Consider the following 26,025-nt stretch of genomic DNA (forward strand, 5'->3'; position numbering starts at 1 on the left):
GGCAGAAGGATCTGACCCAAGAGCCTATTTAGTGGGACTGCTTCAGAAAGCTTTTCCTGATTTAGCAGATTGGGACTGGGACTCACAAATTCAGAGAGCACACCGTCTTCCTCTGGTACAGAGAAACAGAGGGGGCCAATTTCCACCCCCTTTCTTGATCTTTTTTGGCAATTTCCTACTTCGCCAGGCTATTTGGCAGAGAGCCCGTCCCAATACCCCAGTAACAATTGGTGAGATTTCAATCTTTGTACGCTCCGATCATAGTAAAGAAACTATGGACAGGAGATGGCTGTTACGCAAACTGATAGACCCAATTAAGTCTAGTGGAGGCCAGGCCTTTCTTCAAGAACCAGCCTACTTAAAGGTAATAAAAGGGGGACGCACTTATTTTTTCACGGATGTCAAAGAAGCAGAAGCGTATTTAGCAGACATCGGCGCTGGTACAAGCAAGACTAATACTAAAACTAAGAATTAAGAACTAATGCAAATGAAGACATTGTCCAAATAGGGGGAAAAAAAACAAAAATATATATATATATATATATATATATATATATATATATATATCCTCATTAGAAATCTACTTATATAAGTATATGTATAATCAAACATGACTCTAATTCTCAATCTAGATTATATGCATCATAACGCATTAGCATAACATTAAGCTTATTTTTTTTTAGCATTTGGTGTATGGACTGTTTAAGTGAAGAGAGGGTGGGGGTCTCCGGTGCCGACCTGACAGCCAGCTGCCCATCCAGCGGCAGCAGATGCAGAGGGATGGCTCTTCCCCGGCTGGGGAGAGAGCTAGGGGGGAGGGGGGTGGGGGGAGGGTGTTCTCCGCACTGTGGGGGGTTGAGGGCGAGGGGGGGGCAGATAAAAATAAAAAAAATCACTCACAGGCTGAGGGGAGAACTTAAATAATGATACTGGAATTTTTTTGCATAACGACTGTACCCGAAAAACACAATACATAAGGACAAATGGCCATTATGGACAACAATCTGATCAAGTCAGGATAAGCTCTAGATGTAAAGCTTCAATCTTGCCCTTTTTTCTCTATTTTTTACTCTTCTTTTTCCTTCTCTCTTTTCTATTTTTTTTTTTTAAATGTATGAAATAAAATGTTTAGCCTGGAATGTTGCAGGACTAAATAGCAAGAATAAACGAATATTGATAAAAGAGGAATTAAAAATGCATAATCCCCATGTCGCCCTTTTATCTGAAACACATATCGCAGGGAAGGATAAAAAACTTCTTAATCAATTAGGATATGATATCATTATCTGCACCACTTATGGGCAATCTACAAGAGGAGTCGCTATACTTAAGGATAAACGATTTCGGGCTGAGACTATACAAACATCTTGTGATAAAGAAGGCAGATGGGCTATTGCTCAGATATATTTTGAGAATGTTAAATATGTTTTATGTGTGGTCTATGGATGTAATACAGACGATCCTACCATTTTTGATCAATTGAACATTAAACTCTTAGATTGGGCTGGAAAACTTATTATCATGGGGGTTTTTAATTGCATTATGGATTATAGAATAGATACAACCAGATTTGGGTGCCACCAAAGAATGCATAAGACTAGGGCTTCTATACTCGACCTATGTCGCCTACATAATATAAAAGATGCCTGGCGAAATCTATATGCAAGCAAACCAGGGTATACCTACTACTCCGCACCCCATAAACTATGCTCAAGGCTAGACATGGCATTTATAAGCGACAACCTACTGAATACAAGCTCTATGACTCTATGCCCACGTATATCTTCTGATCATAATGCTATAATTTTGATATTCAAGACAACAAATATTAGAACTACGCCTAGACCATTTTCTTTTCCTAGATACCTAATCTCAGACATGGATTACATTACACAAATAAAATCACACCTCATAGAATTTATAAATATAAACATTAATTCAGCCCAACACGCCATAGTATGGGATGCTTGTAAGGCTAGCATTAGAGGCTTTACTCAAACCTATATAATTAGACAAAATATAGAATCAAAAAAAAATAAAGATATCCTGATGTCCAAAATAGCCACCCAAGAGGAACTATTGTCATCCGCTCTTCAGACTAATTCCCCAATGAGTATAGAAATAGGACTTAAACTTACCTCACTTAAAAATGACACAAAGTCCAAATTTATTAAAAAAAGCTTAAACAGTCTGCATAAATTCAAATTAACTCAATATGAAGGGGGGGATAAAATCGGTAAAATCTTGGCCTTTAAAACTGCGGAGGATAGAGCCAATGCCACGATCACAAGTATACGGGGGGAGGGAATAAAATTTATACTAAACCACAAGATATTCTAGACCAATTTGCAGACTTCTATAGAAATGTATACACCCCAGAGATGACTCCTAGTCTAGACGACATACAAAAATATATAGAAGACTATACTATAGATACCCAAAACATTTTAGAGATAGACTCACTATCCGATGAGATAACGATGGCAGAACTACACCAAGCTATAACTTTATTGCCCTCAGGAAAGGCAGCAGGGGAAGATACTATACCATTAGAAATATATAAGATATGTTTAAAAGAACTTGAACAACCCTTGCTGAAAGTTATCCAATCTGTAGGCCTTGATGGAAAAACACCTCAATCTTGGAATAGGGCCAAAATAATATTCTTTTTGAAGAAGGATAAACCGAAAGAAGAGAGAGGGTCTTATCGCCCTATCTCTCTGATAAATACAGATGCGAAAATATTTGCTAAAATTTTAGCACTAAGATTGGCTCCTATTATGTCCATGATTACCCACCTTCAACAACACGGCTTTATCACTGGGAGGGATACTACCATACATGTCAACACGGCTATAACAGCATTCGACGTAGCAGAGACAGAAGCCACCCCACTCTGTATGATTTTACTAGACGCCGAAAAAGCTTTCGACCGAGTGGGGGGGGACTTTCTCTGGCGCGTAATGTCCAAACTAGGATTTGGGGGTCAATTTCTGAGAAGTATTCAAGCATTGTATGACAAACCAACTGCTTTCACCAGCTATGGGGGACTGGCATCTTCAGATTTTTTGATCCAACGAGGAACTCATCAGGGCTGTCCTTTATCACCTCTTTTATTTGCACTTTCTTTGGAGCCTTTTTTATTCGCCCTTCAATCTCAAACTCAAATTAAACCTTTTAAATCAGGATTCCAAGAACTGAAAATAACAGAATATGCTGACGACATAGCGGTTTATACAGAAGATGTCGTTACGGCCCAAAAAGGAATAGTATTAGAGGCAGAGAAATATGGTAAGGTAGCGGGCTATAAATTAAATTTACAAAAAACACAAATAATAGTCAATTATACCCCACCCGTGATAGTGCCGGAGATATGCAAAATAGCCACTTACCGTGGGGTTAGAATAACAGCTAAATTACAAGATATTAATAAAATAAACTATAATGAACTACTTAAGTCCACCAGTTCATTATTAAAAAAATGGCACAGCCTACCTTTAAATATAATTGTCAGAATCAATTTAATAAAAATGAAGGTATTGCCCAAATATGTATATTTATTCCGATCTATACCATTAGCGCTAAGCAACCAGTTTTTTAAGAAACTTGATGGAGTATTTAGCAGTTTCATTTGGGGGTACAAAAAAGCAAGAAGATGAATACACCTTATGAAAAATGATACGCACGAAGGAGGGCTTAACTTTCCTGATTTTAAATTATACTTTTCGTCCGCTTTTATTAATCGCTTACGCTCTTTACTTAACGAAGGAAGGGCTTTATTCTTTCATCATTTTATGTTGAAATCGGACTCAAATCTGTTTTTATTTAGAACTAATGACCCAAATTATTACAAAAGGGTTACATTTAAGACAGCTAGAGATATAACAAAGATATGGGGCAATATCCTCTCATTTTGTAAAACCAATTTTTTTCACTCAAAACTACCGCTATGGGGTAACCCGGGTCTTCCAAATATATTCAATGATAACATTACTCGCGGATGGTCCAGATTAGGCATCACTACTCTAGGGGATCTATATAACACACAAGGTTTTTTGGACTTTAATACCCTTAAATTACTTTATAGTATACCCGAAAACATGAGATTCAAACACCTGCAGATCCATAATTATCTGATCAATAAAAAACAAATTTTGGAGGTTTCTGAATGCGACATTTGGACCTGCTTACACTCATTAAAAAACAAATCTGTTATAAGTGAAGCGTATAGACTCCTTAACGCCTTTAAATCTAATGATTGTAGCAAGCTTGCTGATAAATGGAGTAGAATACTGGGATCAAATATAACCTCCAAACAGATAAAAAGCTCCTTTACGAATATTAATAAACGAGTACGGTCATCTGGCCTAAGACTTCAACAATTTAGAACAACATGTATGCTATATTATACCCCCGAAAGAATTTCTAAATGGTCCCCTAATAACATCCATAGCGATTGTACTAAATGCCCCAAATGCTCTACCGAAGCAGCCGATCCGGTACATATGCTGTTCTCATGCCCGAGCCTCAAGACTTTTTGGTGTGACGTTGAAAAAGTTTTGAATTTGAAACAGATCCAGATGCCTAGGCTTACGGCCAAATCGGTCTTACTAGACATTTATCCAGCTCCATCCCCACATGCTGCTTTGATAACAATACTAATATCATGTGCCAAATTAATTTTGGCAAGAGCTTGGATCAGCTCAGAAATACCAACGGTTTGGGATTGGTGGGTACTGGTAACTAAAATACACTCAATGGAACTAGCCTTATCAAACATCAGGGGCATAAGAGCAATGAAAAAGCATGAAAAAAATTGGGGAACTTTTATTGAACATTGATGTTATACTTTAGAATGACTTTGATACTTGCGACTTGTTAGATTTTGCTTTAAAATAAATATTATAGTTTGTGAGACCGCTAAAGAGAAATTGCTCTTACTCCACTTTTTATGCTTTTATTCCTATCTTTTTCTTTTTTTTTTCTTCTTCTCTTTTTCTCTTTTTTTCTGGATTGACTTGGCTCTGTACATATTCTGTATGATAATTTTTATATATGTATTGTGTTTAATATACTTTTTTTTTGCTTGTTGTCATCGTCAGCCTGTTAACAAAAAAACAATAAAAAAAAAAAAAAGAAATGTGGATTTGGCCCTGCAACAGCTTAAAGGGAGAAAGGCCACAGTATACATTTTGGGTCTGTCTGCCCTCACAGTCATTTCCATAAACAATTTCTCCCTCTCATGGCTATGGTTGGGGATTTCGGTTTCGCCAACACCAGAACCCTCCCCCAGTCCAGCAGGGCTTTCAGTTATTTCGTGGAGGAGGCGACAGTTCTCAAAGACAATACCCAGGACGGCAGGGCCAATGCATAGCACAGTACTCCGCCTTTCCTGTATTAGCTGCTACAAAACTGCTTTAGTGTTGCCAGCACACAGCCACCCTATTGCAGGTAGGATCTGATATTTCCTCCAGGGGTGGCAGGCCATTACTTCAAACAAGTGGGCCCTCCAAATTGTACATTACTGCTATGCCGTCCCATTTCTTTCTACTCCACCACATCTTTTACCTCCATCAGGGTGGCTGACAGAGGACCATCTGTCCGTATAGCAGTGGGAAGTCTAGGTCCTTTTGGCCAATGGGCAATAGAGAGGGCTTTGGCCTCAGAAGTAGGAACTGTGTGTTATTTCCCCTACTTCCTTATGGCTAAGAAGAACAAAGACCTTTATCATATTTTAGATCTATGCCCTCTCAACGCCCTCCTGCAGAAGCAATAAAAATGAATCACATGCTAGCCCAGATCCTGTCTGCCCTAGACCCTATACCAGAGGTCTTCAAACTTTTGTAGGTTGAGCCCCCCCAGCTGAATTTTTTTAGATGTTGGGCCCCCCCCACCACCTGACAGAAATTTCTGGACTCGACCGCCACGCGCACATTCCGGGCATATTCAGCGAATAACATTCAATACAATAAGTTTTTTATGGTTGTTGCATGAAGCAAACATTTCTATACAAATAGTAATAGACTCCCTCACATCAATTACATTAAAAAGAAATTAAACAAAACGGTATTTACAAGAATTTGTTTAGGAATTATTCCAGTCCATCAGGGAAAAAACAGAACTGTCTCTATCAAGGGCCCCCTGGAAGGCTGAATTTTAGTGCATTTAGATGTCTCCTTTTGTAATTTAGGACGAAAACCTTAATGGGGCACGACATGCCCATACTTGTGTACAGGGGTGAGTGAGGCGACCATATGAATTTGGGTGCGCATGTTAGTGCAGAGTAGGACGAATAAATGTATGGTTAGTGGTGGGCTTATTCGAGTGAGATTGCAGATTTAACAGAGCGGGGGACAGGTGAGTGAAGTGTCACGAGTGCAGGTTGAGTAGTGTGCTCGTGTGACTGCAGGGTGAGGTACAGGGTGAACAGCGCAAGTTCATTGTGAGTGCAGAGTGATCACTGTGAGTGGAGGGTAAGGGGGTGAACGGTGTGAAAACATGGTGATCAGTGTGAGTGCAAGGTGAGAAGGTGAGTGGGTGAATAGTGTGAGTGCATGGTGATCAGTGTGAGCGCATTGTGATCACTGTGAGTGCAGAGTGATCACTGTGAGTGGAGGGTAAGTGGGTGAATGGTGTGAGTGCATCGGGGTCAGTGTGAGTGCTGGGTGAGAGTGAAAGTGAAGGGCGAGAATGAGGAGTGAGTGGTCTGAATGCAGGGTGCATTCCTAGATACTTAAAGTAACTCGGCATGTTATTGACAGCAGTGTTGGGTTTCAAATGTGTTAAACTATTGCTATTATGGCAGTAACCAGGGATCAGGGTGTCGGAAGGAAATAATGTGCTCATGCCTCAACAAACTTCCAGTCTTATGATTAGGGTTGCCAGCTCATTATTTTAATGTCGCAGATGGTATCAAAATAATCAGTCACCTAAAGATGTACAAGCTACACTAAGTGGGGTTGTTAGTGCCGGTTTTATTCTCCCTGCAGATTACATCTAGCAATGTCTACTCCCACAACATTAAGCACATTTGATCTGCAAATGAGATAAAAGAACCATCTGTAGTTGTAACAGTAGGTTGCTTTGTACTGACCCCATTTGTGCTGCAGAGAAGACAGCACAGCAGTTAGAAAGGAATAGATTTTGACTTTTTTCTCCAGCTTATTTGTGGAGTTTTTTTGAAGGAGCTGCTTATCCGGTCATTTTACCTGAAAACTTAACGTTACCTCCCACTCATCATTGTTTTTTACAGTTTTTAACTTTTATTTAGTAGGAGCTTGACCCAAAGGGGTCTTATGGCTTTTTACATGAGCGCCAGTTATGTTACACAAGCACATTTGTGGCGTTTTTTTTAGGCAGTGTTGACTAAGTGATTAGCCCAGAATCACAGAATGTTAATTAAGCTGACCCCATGACCCTAACTAGGCTCTCCCGTTCCACAGTCTTTTCATCACACCTTTATTAATATTGCCAAAATGTACAGCTTTTTGTGTGGCGCAATATAAAGATGAAAAACGGTTTCAAGCCTGATAAACTTCACTAAACCAAGACGTCCAGAATGCAGGTTTGGACATTTCTCACCTCAGACAAACCTGTTCTACTTAGTGAGGCGCATTCCTACCTGTAGGATAATGTTTCCAGTGCCTTTCCTGCTTCATAAGTGAAACTGAACTCCCCTCAATGTGCTGTGACTCTTGCACTGTCTGTCCCGCTGTATGTTCCGTTTCTTTATGTGACGCAGCTCCCACATTTATTTGCCTCCGTTATTTATGGTGTTCAGGCAGCTCGCAGTGCAGTATCGGATGAATTCTCAAATATGCAGCGCTGCCACTAAGTATGAAAGAGCCCGTCCTGGGATGGCCGTAAACACAATAACTCAAGCCTAAATTGACGCCACAGACTGACGTAATAGCTTGGTCTGTGGCGCCTTTCGCATGCTTCCTAAACCCACCCTTTCACAGATCGTCACAGGGTGAGGTGTGGTCTGTGAGAAAGTGTCACTCGTATTTATTGATATGTCACTCGAAATAACACTGAAATTATGAAAATGTCACACATAGCATTCTGACGCCTTGGCAGCTATGGATAGATAAGGAGCTACAGTATAACAATTACTTACCCAGCATTATCTCGCACATTCCCTGTACCCCAGGTTGTAATTATTCCCAGTAAAAGAACTGTGTTCCCAGAAGCACCTCACACGTACCTTGTTCTCCTGGGCACAGTCAGTCAAGCAGAACAGTTTGTAGTGAAAGCTGCGATCCCAGCAGTGCCTCACACATACCTTGTACTCTTGGGCAGCCTCCTCTACAGTTTCGTTTCTGCTGCTTATAAAGTGAAAGTCTCCTGCATCTGGCGCAGCCGCCTCTAAAATTGTGCCGCCCGGGGCGGACTGCCCCCCCACCCCCTCCCCGCACCCCCCTAGCTACGCTTGGCCCACTGCACATCGAGCATGTCACCTACAAATTAACCCCCTCCTGGGAGACTTAGCAACACAAAAGATGCAATCGAACTCCCCTCCCTCCCCCTTTCAAATACCGGAGTCCTCCAAGTAGACAGGGAACAAAGGTCAGAGTGGAGTTCGCACTCCCCCTGGGAAGGTGTCGCGCCCCCCCTGGGAAGGTGTCGCGCCCCCCCAGTGGGGCGCGCCCCACAGATTGAAGAACACTGCCCTATACGCTAGATTGCAATGTTGGAGAGGCAGGTGTCTTATTTACATACTCCATCCGGCAGACTCACTGGCACTACCTACAGTAGGCCATGAGCATTTTCAGTTTTCAGTGTTCCCCTTTGGCCTCCCTGTGCCCCGTGCATGTTTACGAAGTGATGGCAGTGGTTGCAATACACCTTGGGAGGTCAGGGTACCAGTCTTGCCGTGATGAGTGGCTGCTGAAGGTCAGTTTGCCCTAGGCAGTCGTCATCCACCCACATATGATGGCAAACCTCTTAACATAGTAGGTGTTCAGTATTAATAGGCTAAAGTCGCACCAGACTCTTCACAGGCACTCCTGTTAATCATAGCTACTCTAGATATGGTATGCTTTTGTTCATGTCCCCCAGAGCGGGTCTTCCTGGACATTTGGGCTAAGATCCAGATGTTTCAGCCTCTGTCCTGGCTCTCACTGTGGATGGCTCTGGCACTGGGTGGGGCGAGGAAAATTTGGTACCCAGAACTCCTAGGCATGAGCATCTGTCCTTCGCTCAAGCTACTGCATCCAGAGGATCTCCTATCGCAGCAGCGTAGGTCTTGTACCGAGGCCTGTACAATATGCATTTCCATTCCTGGAGACTGAGCAATAGTAGACCTCCTCTGACCTTCCTCATGAGGTTGTTGACGTCATTTTGGTAGCGAGGCGTCCCTCAACAAGACTGTTGTGGCTTGATGAAGCACCCGACAAGCTGACCCACTATAAGCTAAGTTTTCTTAGTTTAGTTATTTGTTTTGTCCCTGGCCCAGCATGGACATGTTTTAGGCACTAATAAAGACTATTTGTTGGCTCTTTTAGCTTTTTTTTGGTGATTGCTGGTTCCTTCGTCTTTATTTAAGTCACCTGCTGTGATAACATTTCTAAAAAGTTTGCAAAATGTATTTCTACCAAAACACTTTGCAATGCCACAATGGGATTTTTTGATGTGCATCACATTTGAGCTGCTGCACATTGAAGCAATGGACTTTGAAAATTATCTTTCTCATTGCCATAACAACTGGCTAGGCCTAGTGAGTGAACTAGGTTAGTGAGCAAGGTACAGGCTCTTTCTGTCAGACCACCTTACACAAAATTATTTCAAGATAAGCTGGTGTTGGGGACCCAAGTTTCCTTTCCACTGAAAGTGGTTTCTACATTTCATATCAGGCAGGCTGTCACTTATCCGGCATTCTTTGTGCCACCTCTTACCTCTAACGAGGAAGAGAGACTTAATTGTTTGGCCCCAGGAAAGCAGTAAGCTTTTATATTGATCACACCAAGGAACAATGTGGGGCAAGTCCTCTTAATGGATTTTTCCAGGACAAAGAAGGGCAAGGCAGTGCAAAAATGGACCATCTTCCAATGCATTGTTCGCTGCATAATGTTCTGCTATGCTCTGGCAAAGAAGTGCCCCCAGAAAGATTTCACCAGAGCTAATGCTGCTGCCACTGGAGTATCTTAAGCAAACACCCCCAGTCACAGATCTGGGTTGAATCCATCATCATTCTTTAGCTCACTTCGCCCTTGCGGGTGTGTAGTGTGCTATACAAGTATCAATTTTTATCAATTTATATTTACAATTTGCCACCTCAGTTCAGACACAGCTATATGCAAATCAGTCTTGGTTCTGTGCCTCATGGGAACAGTCCAGCTCGAACTGCCAAGCCATGTCTTCTCTGGACCGGAATCAAGCATCCTGGGACCAGTTTTGGAGTAACACCCCTCTTCAGCCAGGCTAGCTTGAATACAGTGGCAAAGTGAGCAAGGGACCCAGGTCTGGGCCTACCCTGCCAACTTAGGGCGAACAAAGCAAACACAAGGAGATGATGGATAGAACGCTGAAACTTTTCAGCCACTCACCCCCAGTCACAGATTTGGGTTGAATCCATAATTATTCTTTAGCTCACTTCGCCACCCCAAAAACTGAATAAATTGAAGAAGCAAACATTGTTATATGTTGGGAATGATAAAACAGTTATTTCAAAAAAAATTCAACTAAAAAGATGAAAAAAATGTTAGGAATTTATGACACTTTAAAATCTGTATTCATAATTTATTTTCAATTCTAAGAAATAATCGGACATGATTTTTTTATTTATTATTTTATCCCACGATACAAAAAATATTACATAACTACATGTCATGCAAATTCATCAGAAAGTGATACATTGTAGCTCTTACAATACACTGGCAAAAAGCAGCACTAAACGTGTATACATAATTTCATAGCCCGAGCCATTCGGGCAGAATATACTAAACAAGCATTTACAATGCAATGGTCTCGGCATTGTTAAAGTTAGAGCTATTGGCATTGTTCATGACATTATTTTTATTTTATGTTTTTGTTTTTAAAACAAAAATAAATTGCATTGTCATTTAGAATTCAGTCATATTCGAGCTTAATTCATCTAAGGACATCCATATACTTTCTGGACACATGATGGCAACTTGCTTAAATCCTCGTGTTCCATCCAGGCAGCCATCTTAGCCTGCCTAGGAGAGGACAATAGATGTAGGTAATGTATTCTCTACGCTTACACAATCGCTACTCCCAGGGATTGGAAAGACAATGAACAGTGCTACTGACATAGCATTGTTATCTTAAAGAGCAGGCCAATATTCCTTAACAGTGAACAGGCCTGACATTGCCAAACCGTTCAACATTTACGTTTCTGTTCCACATTGCCTCCACTGACTCCTATCCAGATGTTCTCCAATATAAACCATATATTACTCTAGCTGCACCCAACGATTCAACTTGTACATTGAAATCCCTTCATCCTAACTAATGGTGAAAACGCCTCCCTTTGCAAGCTGTCAGCTGAATTGCCATTGTGAACATAGAGTAAAAAATTGATCTAGCCATCGTGGTGATCGATCCTTTCAGGGTTCCTGGTAGCTGATGACGTATGAGCCAGTTTGATTACTGGTATTATGTATATAGGTATTTTTTTAATTTATTTGGTCTCTTGACTTTCATTTTCTTCTCCATAATGTGCCTATTCACTGATTAGGACCAATGGGGCAGAAGAAAGACAAAGGCGATAGCCAAGCAAAGTAGAATTAAGAGTGACTTCGTCATCCACAGAAGGTCCCTTTTCTTACTTCGCAACAGCATGCTTAGGTCCTCTTCTGTGTTGCCACTATCCAGATGTCTGCTGAATAGCTGTTCCCTTATATTTGTGTTTCAAATGGTGAACATGGCAGTTGTATATATATTTTTCTATTACGTTGAAGGAGACCTGAATTGGGCAGATGCAGTGCCAGTGGCCTCAGCCTACTGAACGCTGTTGCTATCACAATTCCTAAAAGATCACTTTTTGCCCGATTTATCGTGTGCATTTTTCCAAGACGGTGTCGACCTTAGTATCTGAATAAAAGATGCACCCTCCTTTATGTTGCAAGGGAGTTCTTTGCACTGCCCCTGGGGAGATGGTATTTCCATGTCTGCCCTTCTGAGACACAAAGGACTTAAACAGGTCATGGTGCGTGAGCCTGCTCGGGGGGGATTTGAAATGCAAAGCCCAATTCATCACGCCTTTCTGAGGCTTTCTCTTGGGCACATATTTACAACCTGAAACAGCGTGAGCTGGATGAGTTTTACGCTTTTTCTGTTGCCAAAGGAAATGTAAATGTAAAAAAAGGTAAACATTCACACAATTCAGTATACAAAGAAAACCACAACCCTGCGTGCTCTGTAATATAACTCAGAATCTCTACGACGTTTAGAAGCTTACCTCTCTTAAATTTAGGGGAGGAGCAACCAGCTTTACAAGTAGGGGTGGAGAGGGCAACCTTTTAGGCCCAGGGGGAAGTGATAGGATGAAGGGGTGGCAGAAAGTGGGAGTGAATTATGGTCCAATAAAGGTAATGTGGGGCTATGGTACCACAGTTGTATTTGCCCACAGCTTCTTTACGACATGCCTTGTCCCTCAGTGCCCGAGCGGTTGGTTGTTCCTTACGGGCATTCATTTAAACAGCACTTAAAGTAGCGAAAGAGAGCATGTGCATCTAGATCTAGTCCGGAACAGAATTGCTGACTATCCACGGTGCGGTATAGCCTCGCTAATAGCCTTGTTGAAGCTGGGGGCAAGAGAGCGATTGTGAAAGGAACCCTTCCCCATACATCCCACATGTCTGCAGCTTCAAACTTGGTAAGTATGAATTAATACATTTTCTTCTAAAGCCTCTAGACGCCCACTATTTCGGCACAAAAGGAAGTGAGGTATGGAGACAAACTGTTTTACATAAGATCTCACTGGGTTGGGTGAGAGAAGAGGCAGCCAGCTTATTTATGAGCGCCGTGTGTATCGTGAACAGCGCCTCGCACCCCTCTGCATACTCCCCCTGCATTCCAGAGAGGCGCACGACGCGATCCGGTTTGCCATGCAATGCTGTACAGACAAGACCTGGCCGCGTGCACAATGTTATCCTATGGGAAAACGCGGGCGCGGCCAGGTCTTGTCTCACTTCGGCGTTCTCAGACTGCTGAGACGTCTACTATAGTTCTCAGCAAGAACGCGCTATCAGCGCGTTACTAGCCGAGACCTAAAAAAGGAAAGAAAAAAAAGAAGAAAAACCAATTATCTCCTCATTCAAAATAATTATTATTATTTAAAATTTTATATAGCGCGCAGTTACCCTCGGGCATCCCAGCGCTTATCCGGACACCAACAGATAGTAAAACGGCCAGTTAGGTGCAATCAAGCAGGAAACAGATGTGTTTTGAGACATGTACGAAAACGCAGAGTACAAGTCTCTGCACGCAATTTTAAAGGAAGAGAGTTCCACAGCATCGCTGTGTTGACCGAAAATCTTCTCCCGCCAGTGCGGGCCCTCTTTACTCTAGGGACTAGGAGAAGGTGTTTCTGATCGGAACGCAGCGTTCTGTTCGCTTTATAGGGCACCGCTAGATTCCTTAGTATTGGGGGGCCTTTCCCCTGAAGAATTTTATGGGCTGTACAGAGCGCCTTAAATTTGACCCTTTCCCGCACTGGGAGCCAGTGCAGTGCCTTTAAGGCAGGTCTGGCTGACTGAGTTCTGAGAATGCCCATGAGCAGCCTTGCCGCCGCATTTTGAACCTGCTGAAGTTTGTTGAAAGTGGATTCAGGAGCGCCCAAAAAGATGGCGTTACTATAATCAAGTCTCGATGTAATCAGCCCCTGAATCAGCAGCTTCCTAGATGTTAAAGGTAGAAGAGGGAAAATTTTGCGGGCTGACCGTAACAGGGCAAAGCACACTCCTGCAGTTTTTTTAGCTTGGGTCCTAAACGACAAGTCTTGTTCTAACCAGACCACCAAGCTCTTAATCTCCTCTTTCAAGCTTGGGAGAACACCCATGCAGCTAGGCCAGCTGGTCAGTGGGAGTGAGGGGATTTTATTACCTAACAGCATTATCTCTGTCTTCGAACCATTCAGCTTAAGAGCTGATTCATCCATCCAGGTGTGGACTTCCGTCAGGCAGGAGTGCAGCAGATCGGGAGTCTCTGCCAGTTGTGATAGGGCCACCACCAACTGCGTATCATCCGCATAACTGACGATCTTGATGTCATAAGGGGCCACCACATCCTCCAGGGGGGCCATATATACATTGAACAATGTAGGGCTAAGAGAGGAGCCCTGTGGCACCCCACACTGGAGGGGGATAGATGTAGTCCGATTGCTGCCTTCCCAGACCTGGTATGTGCGGCCGTTGAGAAATGACCTAAGCCACTTCAGTGCGGCCCCTGCCACACCCACCTCTGACAGTCGCTGAATCAACACCTGATGGTTAACGGTGTTGAACGCCACACTAAGGTCCAGGAGGATCACTGCCACTGACCCTCCTGAATCCAGAATGCGTCTTGTTTCTTCCACGACTGCCAGGAGGGCAGTGTCGGTGCTCTGGCCTGGACGGAATCCGGTTTGCGAATCTCGAAGCAATCCATTAGACTCCAAGAAGCCTGACAGTTGTTGATTCGCTAACCTTTCAGCAATTTTGCCGAGTCCCGGCAACAGGGATATAGGCCTAAAATTTGCCAGGTCCGAAGGATCTAGATTTGGCTTCTTTAAGAGTGCCTTAACCACTGCTGTTTTCCAGCTCGGTGGCACCAAGCCCTGGGCAAAGGAAGCATTCATCAAATCGGTGATGGGAGCCACAATGGAAGCTGCTACCTGCTTTAGGAACTTCATAGGGACCGGATCCATGGGGGAGCCACTTTTCATAGATCCTAAGGCCTTCAATACTTCGGCCACTGAGACTGGGCCAAAAGTGTCTAAATAAGTAGATACATCTTTTGGCTGTGTTATAGACTTCATTTTCTGATTAGGCTGAGATCGCAGCGACTGAGGCAGGGTGCTTAGTATCTTCTCGATTTTCGTGTTGAAGAAGTCTGCAAGCTCCTTACACTTCTGTTTATCATGTGTGACCACGGGCTCGGGAACTTTAAGGAGTTCTTGCACCACTTTGAAAGTTTCCCTAGAAGAGCTGGAGGCAGATCTTATGCGCTCCTCAAAAAATTGAGCTTTTGCCTGCCGAAGAGCAGATTTATGGCCCCTCATAGCAACGCGGTGTAGGAAGGTGGATACCTGACTATGGTTACCCCCAACTTTTTGCCTGGTGTTTTGCTGGTTTTCTGACTTAGTCGACCTGGGACCCTGCCTAGGCCTACTGCTCTCTCTGTAAAATGGATTCCATGTACCTTAGGTACATAACCAATTGGTACTGGGCCACCTTATCAGACCCTGTAACTCAGGGCATAGGTGTACCCAGGGCCTACCAGGGGCTGCAGCATGTATTATGCCACCCCTGGCTGGCCATCTAAATCTGACACAACTGGCTGCACGACAGCTGGGGCAAGGTGGTGTAATCACCCTTTGCTTTAGATATAGTATACCTATATCTAACCCTAAAATGGACACACAGATTCCTATCAGTCACTCCTATGGCAGACCTTGACAATCCTGAAGGCAGAGTGCTTGGAATCGTGTGAGATGGTGCTCTGGCATGAGCTGAGCCCGTTTGCAGCTTGCGGAACCAAGTCCTAATAGCTGTTCCATGATAACGCATACCATATACTCTTAAGTGCATTATAATCCTCGTGGTTATATGCCAACTCTGGTATCGCTTTATCAAAACATGTCGAGTAAGGTGTCGTACGAATTGGAATACTAACCCCTCGCCAATTCTGGCGACGGGGTTAGCATTCCACCCTTCTAGAGGGACACGACATGTATGTAACTGTGAACCCCGGTTAAAGTTAACTCGAGCCTCAGCATCACAAAATGGATGCTGCCACCACAGACACAAGTCTGACCTCCTGCTGCTCGGAGTCCTTCCAGTGAGGGAGGCTTGGACAAAGGGTTTCGTGTCAGGGGCGGTGTTAGCACCATCCCAGACAGGGTTTTGTGTATCCTGGGTAGGCAGGGCTTTAGAGGAAGGTGACTGCAAGTGGCACCCTGGTGCTCACTATGCATCTGCCGGCTAGAACCAGTTCCAGGGGCACACCAGCCCCTGAGCTGGGGAAAGTCCGGCATGGGAGAGGGGTGTAACCACCCCCCTTTCTGGTCCCACCCATGGGCAGGACCTAGTCGCGTGACAGTCCCTTTTCCTAGTATAAAGATAGGAGCGGGCCCCCTTCCAAATTAGATCATCTTTGAATCCTGAAACTACTTTCTGCTAAAAGGAACTCTTGAATTCTTCTCAAGATTTCTCCCTTGTGACTAAGGAGTAGTCACCCTGCATCCGCAGGCACCACCCAAGAACACTGCGGTTTGCTGCACGTCCTTCCTCCGGAATCCGACTGACCAGCACGACGAGACCCGGCTTCCCTGGCACCTCTGACCTCTACCCACATCGTCAGCTCAGCTGAGATCCGTGGGTGCGACGAGACCTCGAGGGACCGGCCATCTTCAAGACTGCACGACGCTTGCCCAGCATGACCGCCGAGGGATCCTCGAGTGAGTGCTTTGGGGTGTGAGAAGCCCCAACCCTGAGCAGCTCCAGCACCGAAGTTCAGCCTCCCAGCCTCCACGAGATCTGCGTGGGGCCCTTCTGCTCTTTGCTGCTCACCGCGTTGTCTGGCTACTAGCCCGCTGGCTTGTGGCCTTCCCGACGACGAACGACGACATCAACACCACTGGTCTGGTTGCTCCAGACAGGCTCTTGCTCCTCTCCAAAAGAGAAGCACCCCGGACCCTCCTGGTCCACTCCAGACGCCATTTTAAGTCCACCACATGGGCTTGCATTTGCCAAGACTTGTTGCCCCAATCCTGGGTCCAGCGACGTCGACAGCAGATACCATTGTGGGACAGCTCGCACCTCCATCCTGGTCGCTGACAACGCCTCCTGGTCCGTGAGACTGCAGAGCCCAGCGTCGCCCACTCACCTGGTCGAGGTGACTCCATCCGGTGCCATCCTGGTGCCCATCTAATCACTGGCTAGTGATTCAGAACTTGGTCCCCTCTGCTTACAGGTGTCTTTCATCTTCGATCCAGGCTTGGATCCATCCGAATCTCTTCACTGGTCGCCTGCCAGCAACTTCTTCTTTCAGGCTCCATAGACTGCAACGAGGATTCCCGACGTCTTTCCAGACCTATGCATCCGCAGCCCCTGGGCTAGGTAAACTCAGCATTTCAGTGCTCCAGCATAGTCTTGCTATTCAAGGGTCCAGATCCTTTTTCGTTTCAGCTCTACCTAGTCGGATTCGTCCGATATCACTAACTTTGTAATTCCTAGCAACCATAGACTTTTTTCCGCATCCCGCGTGAGAGTGCACACTCTGCACCCAATCTCCCTAGGCCTCCTGCTAGTAATCTGAAGGTTCAGTAGTCAAGTCCTAACGATCCCAAAGCCTATTAGCGTAGTACTTACCTGCTAGTAATTTCGCATTCCACTTTTAGAGTATATGGTTTTTCGTGCCCCTCGGGCATTTGTGTAAATTGTGCAACTTTGCGTATGTTCCTAAGAGCTTTGTATTGTGCTTAGCGCCCTGTCCTCATAAAGAGTCCAGGGCTGTTGTGTTCTAAATAAATATACTTTATTTTCATAACAACTTGTGTGGTGTCCTTTCACTTGGTGTTCAAGGGGTATATGTGATGGTATAACAGCTGGCTTAACACGCCCTCTAGAGTCTAGCCTAAAGACTGCTCTTGTCCATGCTACTAGGATAGCTGGTCTACGGTTGACTTACAACCAATCATCAATAAGGGTCGTTTGGACTGATACATAGTGATCACTAGAGTAGTGAGCACTGCATATCAGGCCAACTTCTCGCATTGGTGAGCAGCGATTGGGATTTGAGCTTGCGGTTGTTTTACCACACGTATCCTAAGAATATCATTGTGAAAGATCACATAAGTATTAGGTACATATAACTTAGCTTAGAATACTCTGAGTTCTACTGAACCAGCTGTTGTAGTTCAACAGGGCCTAGCACACCCTGACTACAACTCTTAGCAAGGGATCAGTAGGCAAACAAATAGTGTAGGTATGTGCATCACTTACACCACACTAGAAAAGCATGTCAGACAAAGGAGGAAACTCTGAGTCTCCCCTTGTGTCAGTTGACCCTCCACAGGTCATGTCCAGATATGCAGCTCTTATCTTCCAGGAGATGAGACAATTGTGTACCTCCAGGAAGCTAAAACAGGGTTCTAACCCTACCATTCCCTTTCTGATTGGTCTCTTAGAGACTTATGATGCCAGGAGGACTGCCAACACAGATCCTTCTCATCCAGATGGGAATATGCCCCCCTTAGAGGGAACCCTTGGGGACCCCGACCTCCAAAACAATGGAACAGTGAGTGAAGGTGAGGAGGAGGATCAGGAGTTGTCAGAGGATGAGGCAGACAAGGGTCAGGGAGAAGTCAGTAGACTGACCAGGACCACCTTAAGTCGGCATGAGAATGGACTTGGGGGACCCCCAGGGCCACTCTCAGGCAGACTTAACATTGGGAATGGACGAGTTAGGTCTCTATCCAGAGGCTCTAACAGATCCATTTGAACCAATGGCTCTCAGACCTCTTCTCATAGAGGGATGTCATCCCCTAAGAGGAGAGAGCATGAAGCAAAGATAAGGGTAGCCAATCTGAGGATTGAAAGGGAAGAACTTGCCCTGGCCAAAGAAAGGCTTGCCTTTGCTAGAGAGCAGAAATTGAGTGGGTTAGATCCCACTGGTGGCAGCATTTTACCTCGTGAGAAGGACAGGAGTTTAGACACTAGACACCTGAGTAAGATAGTGCCCCCCTTTAAACAAGGGGATGACATTCACAAATGGATGACTGCTTTGGAGAGGGCCTGCACTGTACAGTGTGTCCCCCAGAGTCAGTGGGCAGCTATCTTGTGGCTCTCCTTTGAAGGCAAAGGTAGAGATAAGCTCCTCACTACTAGAGCTGAGGATGCTAACAATTACCAAGTCCTGAAGAATACACTAACAACTGAACAGTACAGGTTGATGTTCAGAGACACCCAGAAAACTCAGGATTGGGCTGACTTTGTTGATTGTGCCACTAAGGCTTTTGAAGGCTGGCTACTGGGAAGTAAGGTTACTGATTTTAAAGGATTGTACAATCTAATTATGAGAGAGCAAATCTTAAGTAATTGTCAGAACCAGTTATTAAACCAGCACCTGGTAGACTCTGATCTGACCTCTCCACAAGAATTGGGTAAGAGGGCAGACAAATGGGTCAGAACCAGGATTAGGCCTAAAAACCAGGGTGGTGACCAAAAGAAGGAATCAACCAAGCCTCAAGAGAAGGGTGGGAATAAATCTTCTGATCAAACCACATCAGGGCCCTAAAACTCCTCTGAAAAGGGTGGGTCCCAGACTTCTCCCAAAACCCAAAAGAAACCTTATTGTCATACCTGCAAACAGGTAGGCCATTACAAAAGTGACAGTAGTTGCCCAAAGGCCAACAACAATAAGGAGAACATAACCCCAAATAAAGCTTCCCAGCCTCCTGTTACTACTAGTAGTAATCCCTGGGAGTGCCCCCAAGAACCTGGGTGCATTTTCTTTGGGAGTGCCTGGGGACTCTGGCCTAACCAGGTCCCCTGACTTAGATACTCTTGTCTGTGAGACTGGCATGGGGTTTGCCAACTTCACAGCCTGTCCCAACACTTTGGGCAGGTACAGACAGGAGCCCCTCATCAATGGTTCAAAAGTTGAGGCCTACAGAGACACAGGGGCTAGCATCACCATGGTGACTGAGAGCCTAGTTCCCTCAAGGCAACTTATACCTGGTGCCACACACCAGATAGTGAACATTGATGGAGTGCAGAGAGATCATCCCATAGCAGTGGTAAATCTCAGCTGGGGAGGTGTCACTGGCCACAAGAGAGTGGCAGTGTCACCAAACTTGCCTGTAGATTGCCTACTGGGGAATGATTTAGAGATCTCAGCCTGGGCTGAGGTAGAGCAAGAAACCCATTTAAAAATGGTAAACCTCCATGCTAAGTTTAGTGGGGCAGTGATAGCCACAGCCCCAGTCCAGAATGTCCTCCCTGAACAGGTCAGAAGTGCTGTGTCAGTCACAGCCCTATCCCAGAAAGATGCCTTTCCTGAACAGGTTGGCAAGGCTGTGATGGTCACAGCCCATACCCAAACTGAGTCCCTTCCTGAAAAGGTTGGTGGAGTTGTGATGGCCACAGCTCAAACTCAGACCGATAATAGTGTTGTGAAGCCTGAAACTATGGATCACTCCACTCAGACAGAGAGCATTGAGGGGGAAGAGAAATCTCCCTCCCACCAGACTCTAGGAAAGGATCAGCCTCCTCAGGGAACTGATCTGACCCCTTGTGAAGGAACTGCCCCAGAGGTAGTCAGGCCTAGCCTGGCAGAGCCCCTGATGTCAGTGGACCCTTCCAAGGTGGGACCCAGTCTGGAGCAGGTAACCTGCCCCTCTCTACCCTGCCTCAGTCAGCCCAGGGCTGTAGAGGTCAGGGAGGCCAGTGGTGGACCCCGAAGGGCCCCCTGTCCCAAAGAACTCCCCAATCAGCAGATTAGGGTCACTGAAGCTAGTAAACCTAGCCAAGTGAAAATGTAACAGACTCCTGAGGGATCCCACTTAAACTTAGTTAGGGACCTCCCACAGATGGACACTGTTGGGCACAGCCAAACCTGGGGCCTAAAAACCCCACACCTGACCTGTCCCTCCAGTAAGCCAAACAGAGGGACCCAGCCTCCAGCTAGCCAGAGGTTGACCCTGAGAGCTCATAGCAACTCAGTCATGGAAAGAAAGGCAGATTTGGTGAGTAGTGATTGGAGGAAGGTGAGCCCAAAAGTAGTGGAGCCTCACTTCAGTACTCCATCCCAGCACCAGCCTTTTACTTTGCCAAAACACACCACAGGTAGTGATTCCCTATGGTGGAGACCCTCAGATACCCTTAGGGTGAGGGATTGCTTAGTGGACCATGATACAGGCGGTAACCATGCCAGTGCATGTACCACCTCATATGGCCACTCAGGCAATATAGGCTTACCTGGCCAAGGATAGCCTTATATCCTTTCGTTTGGGGGGTGGGGGGGGGGGTTGTGTAGGAAGGTGGATACCTGACTATGGTTACCCCCAACTTTTTGCCTGGTGTTTTGCTGGTTTTCTAACTTAGTCGACCTGGGACCCTGCCATTCAGGGCCCCAGGCCTACTGCTCTCTCTGTGAAATGGATTCCATGTACCTAGGTACATAACCAATTGGTACTGGGCCACCTTATCAGACCCTGTAACTCAGGGCATAGGTGTACTCAGGGCCTACCAGGGGCTGCAGCATGTATTATGCCACCCCTGGCTGGCCATCTAAATCTGACACAACTGGCTGCACGACAGCTGGGGCAAGGTGGTGTAATCACCCTTTGCTTTAGATACAGTATACCTATATCTTACCCTAAAATGGACACACAGATTCCTATCAGTCACTCCTATGGCAGGCCTTGACAATCCTGAAGGCAGAGTGCTTGGAATCGTGTGAGATGGTGCTCTGGCATGAGCTGAGCCCGTTTGCAGCTTGCGGAACCAAGTCCTAATAGCTGTTCCATGATAACGCATACCATATACTCTTAAGTGCATTATAATCCTCGCGGTTATATGCCAACCCTGGTATCGCTTTATCAAAACATGTCGAGTAAGGTGCCATACAAATTGGAATACTAACCCCTCACCAATTCTGGTGACGGGGTTAGCATTCCACCCTTCTAGAGGGACACAACATGTATGTAACTGTGAACCCCAGTTAAAGTTAACTCGAGCCTCAGCATCACAAAATGGATGCTGCCACCACAGACACAAGTCTTACCTCCTGCTGCTGGGAGTCCTTCCAGCGAGGGAGGCTTGGACAAAGGGTTTCCTGTCAGGGGCGGTGCTAGCACCATCACAGACAGGGTTTTGTGTATCCTGGGTTGGCAGGGCTTTAGAGGGAGGTGACTGCAAGTGGCACCCCGGTGCTCACTATGCATCTGCCGGCTAGAACCAGTTCCAGGGGCACACCAGCCCCTGAGCTGGGGAAAATCCGGCATGGGAGAGGGGTGTAACCACCCCCCTTTCTGGTCCCACCCATGGGCAGGACCTAGTCGCGTGCCAGCCCCTTTTCCTAGTATAAAGATAGGAGCGGGCCCCCTTCCAAATTAGATCATCTTTGAATCCTGAAACTACTTTCTACGAAAGGAACTCTCGACTTCTTCTCAAAATTTCTCCCTTGTGACTAAGGAGTAGTCACCCTGCATCCGCAGGCACCATCCAAGAACACCGCGGTTTGCTGCACGTCCTTCCTCCGGAATCCGACTGAACAGCACGACGAGACCCGGCTTCCCTGGCACCTCTGACCTCTACCCACATCGTCAGCTCAGCTGAGATCTGTGGGTGCGACGAGACCTCGAGGGACTGGCCATCTTCAAGACTGCACGACGCTTGCCCAGCACAACCGCCGAGGGATCCTCGAGTGAGTGCTTTGGGGTGTGAGAAGCCCCAAACCCTGAGCAGCTCCAGCACCGAAGTTCAGCCTCCCAGCCTCCACGAGATCTGCGTGGGGCCCTTCTACTCTTTGCTGCCCACCGAGTTGTCTGGCTACTAGCCCGCTGGCTTGTGGCCTTCCCGACAACGAACGACGACATCAACACCGCTGGTCTGGTTGCTCCAGACTGGCTCTTGCTCCCCTCCAAAAGAGGAGCACCCCGGACCCTCCTGGTCCACTCCAGACGCCATTTTGAGTCCACCGCGTGGGCTTGCATTTGCCAAGACTTGTTGCCCCAATCCTGGGTCCAGCGACGTCGACAGCAGATACCATCGTGGGACAGCTCGCACCTCCATCCTGGTCGCCGACAACGCCTCCTGGTCCGTGAGACTGCAGAGCCCAGCGTCGCCCACTCACCTGGTCGAGGTGACTCCATCCGGTGCCATCCTGGTGCCCATCTAATCACATAATTATAATTTTCTAGGTAAACTGACGGCAATCACAACCAATTAAACGGTGGCTCCTCCTGGCAGTCAAATATTCAGCAAATCCATGCCATAAAGACAGGTACAGAATTTAACAATGAGTCCTAAAATAAAGGCAAAAAGTGAGATAAATTTAAAATACTAAGGATTTCATCTATTTTTGTTTCGTATACCATAGAAACACTTGATGGGAACGAGAAAGATTGAATTATGACGATTTAAAGGAACGTTGATAATATTTCTCCCCCGGTAAAGGTATGCAAAATAGGGAAGCTCCTACCAAGAAATCTTTTTTGAGTCAAAAGAAAAGATCTTTCCAAGGGGTCTAAGAACAAAATACTTAATTAAGAAATGTTTATTCCACTCAGAGACATCACAATCTTGCAAATTGAGCACAAAACCTTGGGACAGGTCCATTATTCCGAAGCCCATAGGAGTTCTATGAGAAACAACATTGTCCAGTAGAGATAATAACTACATCTGGAACAAGGTATGCGTCAATATGAGAATACCATTAACACGTTCTCAATATTTCTTAACTTGGGGTCAGCAGCATTGGATAACAATATCCAAGGGAAAGGTAAACTTCGCTAGTTTTGTTAAAAGAGTAGAAATGCATAGGAACAACGAGTAATATGTCTGTTGAAAAGATGAAATGTACACAACATATCAGAAAAACTGGATTTGCACAATGTTTAATTTAAAAAGAGGGCTTTTGTTTAGAAATGGTATCTCAGGAAGAATTGATTAAAGATAAGGGGTCTAATTCATATTACGAGATAATGCTAAGATGTTGGTATCTATGAGATGTTCTCTGAACCTGCACCAAAAAAAGAATGGTAACTCTGTGTTTTTTTTAATTTATTCAGAATCAGTCCTGAAGAAGGTGTACTAACAGAATACCGAAACGCTGCGTCGACTTGTTTGATTCTTTGTGTTTTTAAATATAATTTTTAATAAAATGTTTAACATGTGTTTTTAATTGTTGTGATAATGAAGAAATGAAAAATGTTTTGTATCCGAATAAATTCTAACAGAGTTTTACCAAACATATAGTGTGGGGATTATCTCTTTTTTATTTCAATTTTTATATTTATCGAACACAGCAGTATTTCAGAATAACTTGTTGTTGTCCAGTTTGAGCATATTTTTAGAAGTTGAACACAACGCCTGTACCTTTACCTTTCCCGCCCAATTGATGGTATGCTGTCTTTTAGAAAATAGGTGTACCCCAGGGAACACTCATTAGTATTGGACACACCTTCAGTTTGTCCATTCTGTGGGGACCTTTTGTTTCTTTTCGAAAGATATGCTGGCCTAGCCATAAGGAGGGGGATATTACAGAACATTGGGTCAAGTAAGTGACCCTTATCGTGTGTAGCTCATGCATTAATTAAGGACAGCTCACATGCTTTAAGATCGCCCTGAAGGTCTTGGGCTATTGGGTCTGCAGTATCATTAAAATGGAGATTGAGGTCGCCCATCACTATAAAATTAGTCGTAGACAAGGCCAGCGTTGTCACTGTTTCCATTAAGGAGCTAACGAAATTGCCCACGCGGCCCGGAGGCCGGTGGATCAATATACCTGACAGTGATACTGTAGGGGATATCCGCAAGGAGAAATGGCAGCTCTAACAGTCAGCAACTAAGCCATTCTGGGCCCTACATACATATGTGTCCCTATATAGAATGGCGATGCCACCCCCTCGCCCCTCAGGTCTGTCAAGATGAAACAGAAGAAAGCCTGGCGGGAGGGCTTGCACAATGTCAGCATCGGAACTGGCAGTTATCCAGGTTTCCATCAAGAACAAGATGTCTAAGTCCTGATCTTGTATGAGGAGGTTAACTTCAACTGAGTGCCTTGGGAGAGATCTGCAATTCAGCAGACCTAGCAGCAAGGTATTCTTACCTTTATCCAGAAGAATGATCTGACTCGGCCTGCCGACTGATGGCGGAATCAGTCCTTTATCGACCGGTTTGCGTTCCGCGATATGTAGGTAACTCAATGCAGTAAGCTCGGCCCGGGAATATGTCAGTCTGGGTGCCGAATTTTTGAGCAGAGTACCAGGCTCCAGGCCCGCCTGGGCCTGGACGGGCACAGACGGGCTAGACTCTGGCGTGACTCCGGCGCTGAGACGGCGCTTCCGCTGCGCGTCAATGCTCTTGCAAAAAGACTCCTGAGCATAAAGATGGTAATTGCAAAATAGCCCCTTAGAAAAAACATTCCATTACAATTCTTTGAATTATTGTCTAATCCTGATTTACTGTATCCATCCTATAAAAGGAGCACAGATTTTTTGCCCCAGCTCCCGTCTCCTTCGTCTTAAATGATTCAAGACTACAGGATCATCCAAGTTCGATCCATATATGGAGCAAATTGAAAGGGGGCATCATGAACTATAAATTCAATAATTACCCACCGACCCAATCCATCCTCTATTACTCGCTTAAAAATTTCAACACCTCGCTTTGCTAAGATAGCCACCACCCTAGTTGTAGGACCTTGACCAGTAGACGCCAATAAATCAAGGCCCAAATCATTCAACCTTCCATGTTTACTCCAAGGTATATGGGTCTCCTGCAGACATAGCACGTCTATCTGCATAAATTGTATAATCTTGGCCAATAAACCTCTTCTTTTTCCGTCATTTAAGCCACATATATTACATGAGCAGATACTCATTCTACCCGTTCTACTCATCATCCTTGTGGGAACCATACGCTTTATCAAAACTTGCCAAACAGTGCCAATAAAAATTACAGACTATAACAAGCTTTACTTTCTTAAGGTGAAACAAATGCCATGACAATATATGGAAAACACCAGCAGTGCTGCCCACCGAATCCCCTAACCCACCCAATGCTACACCACCCCTGTTTACCTACCCTCCACCCTATAAACCCGCCTACCACCTCCCTCCCTTCCACCAAC

Source organism: Lissotriton vulgaris, chromosome 4_1 (genome assembly GCF_964263255.1).
Source record: "Lissotriton vulgaris chromosome 4_1, aLisVul1.2, whole genome shotgun sequence".
NCBI lineage: Eukaryota > Metazoa > Chordata > Amphibia > Caudata > Salamandridae > Lissotriton > Lissotriton vulgaris.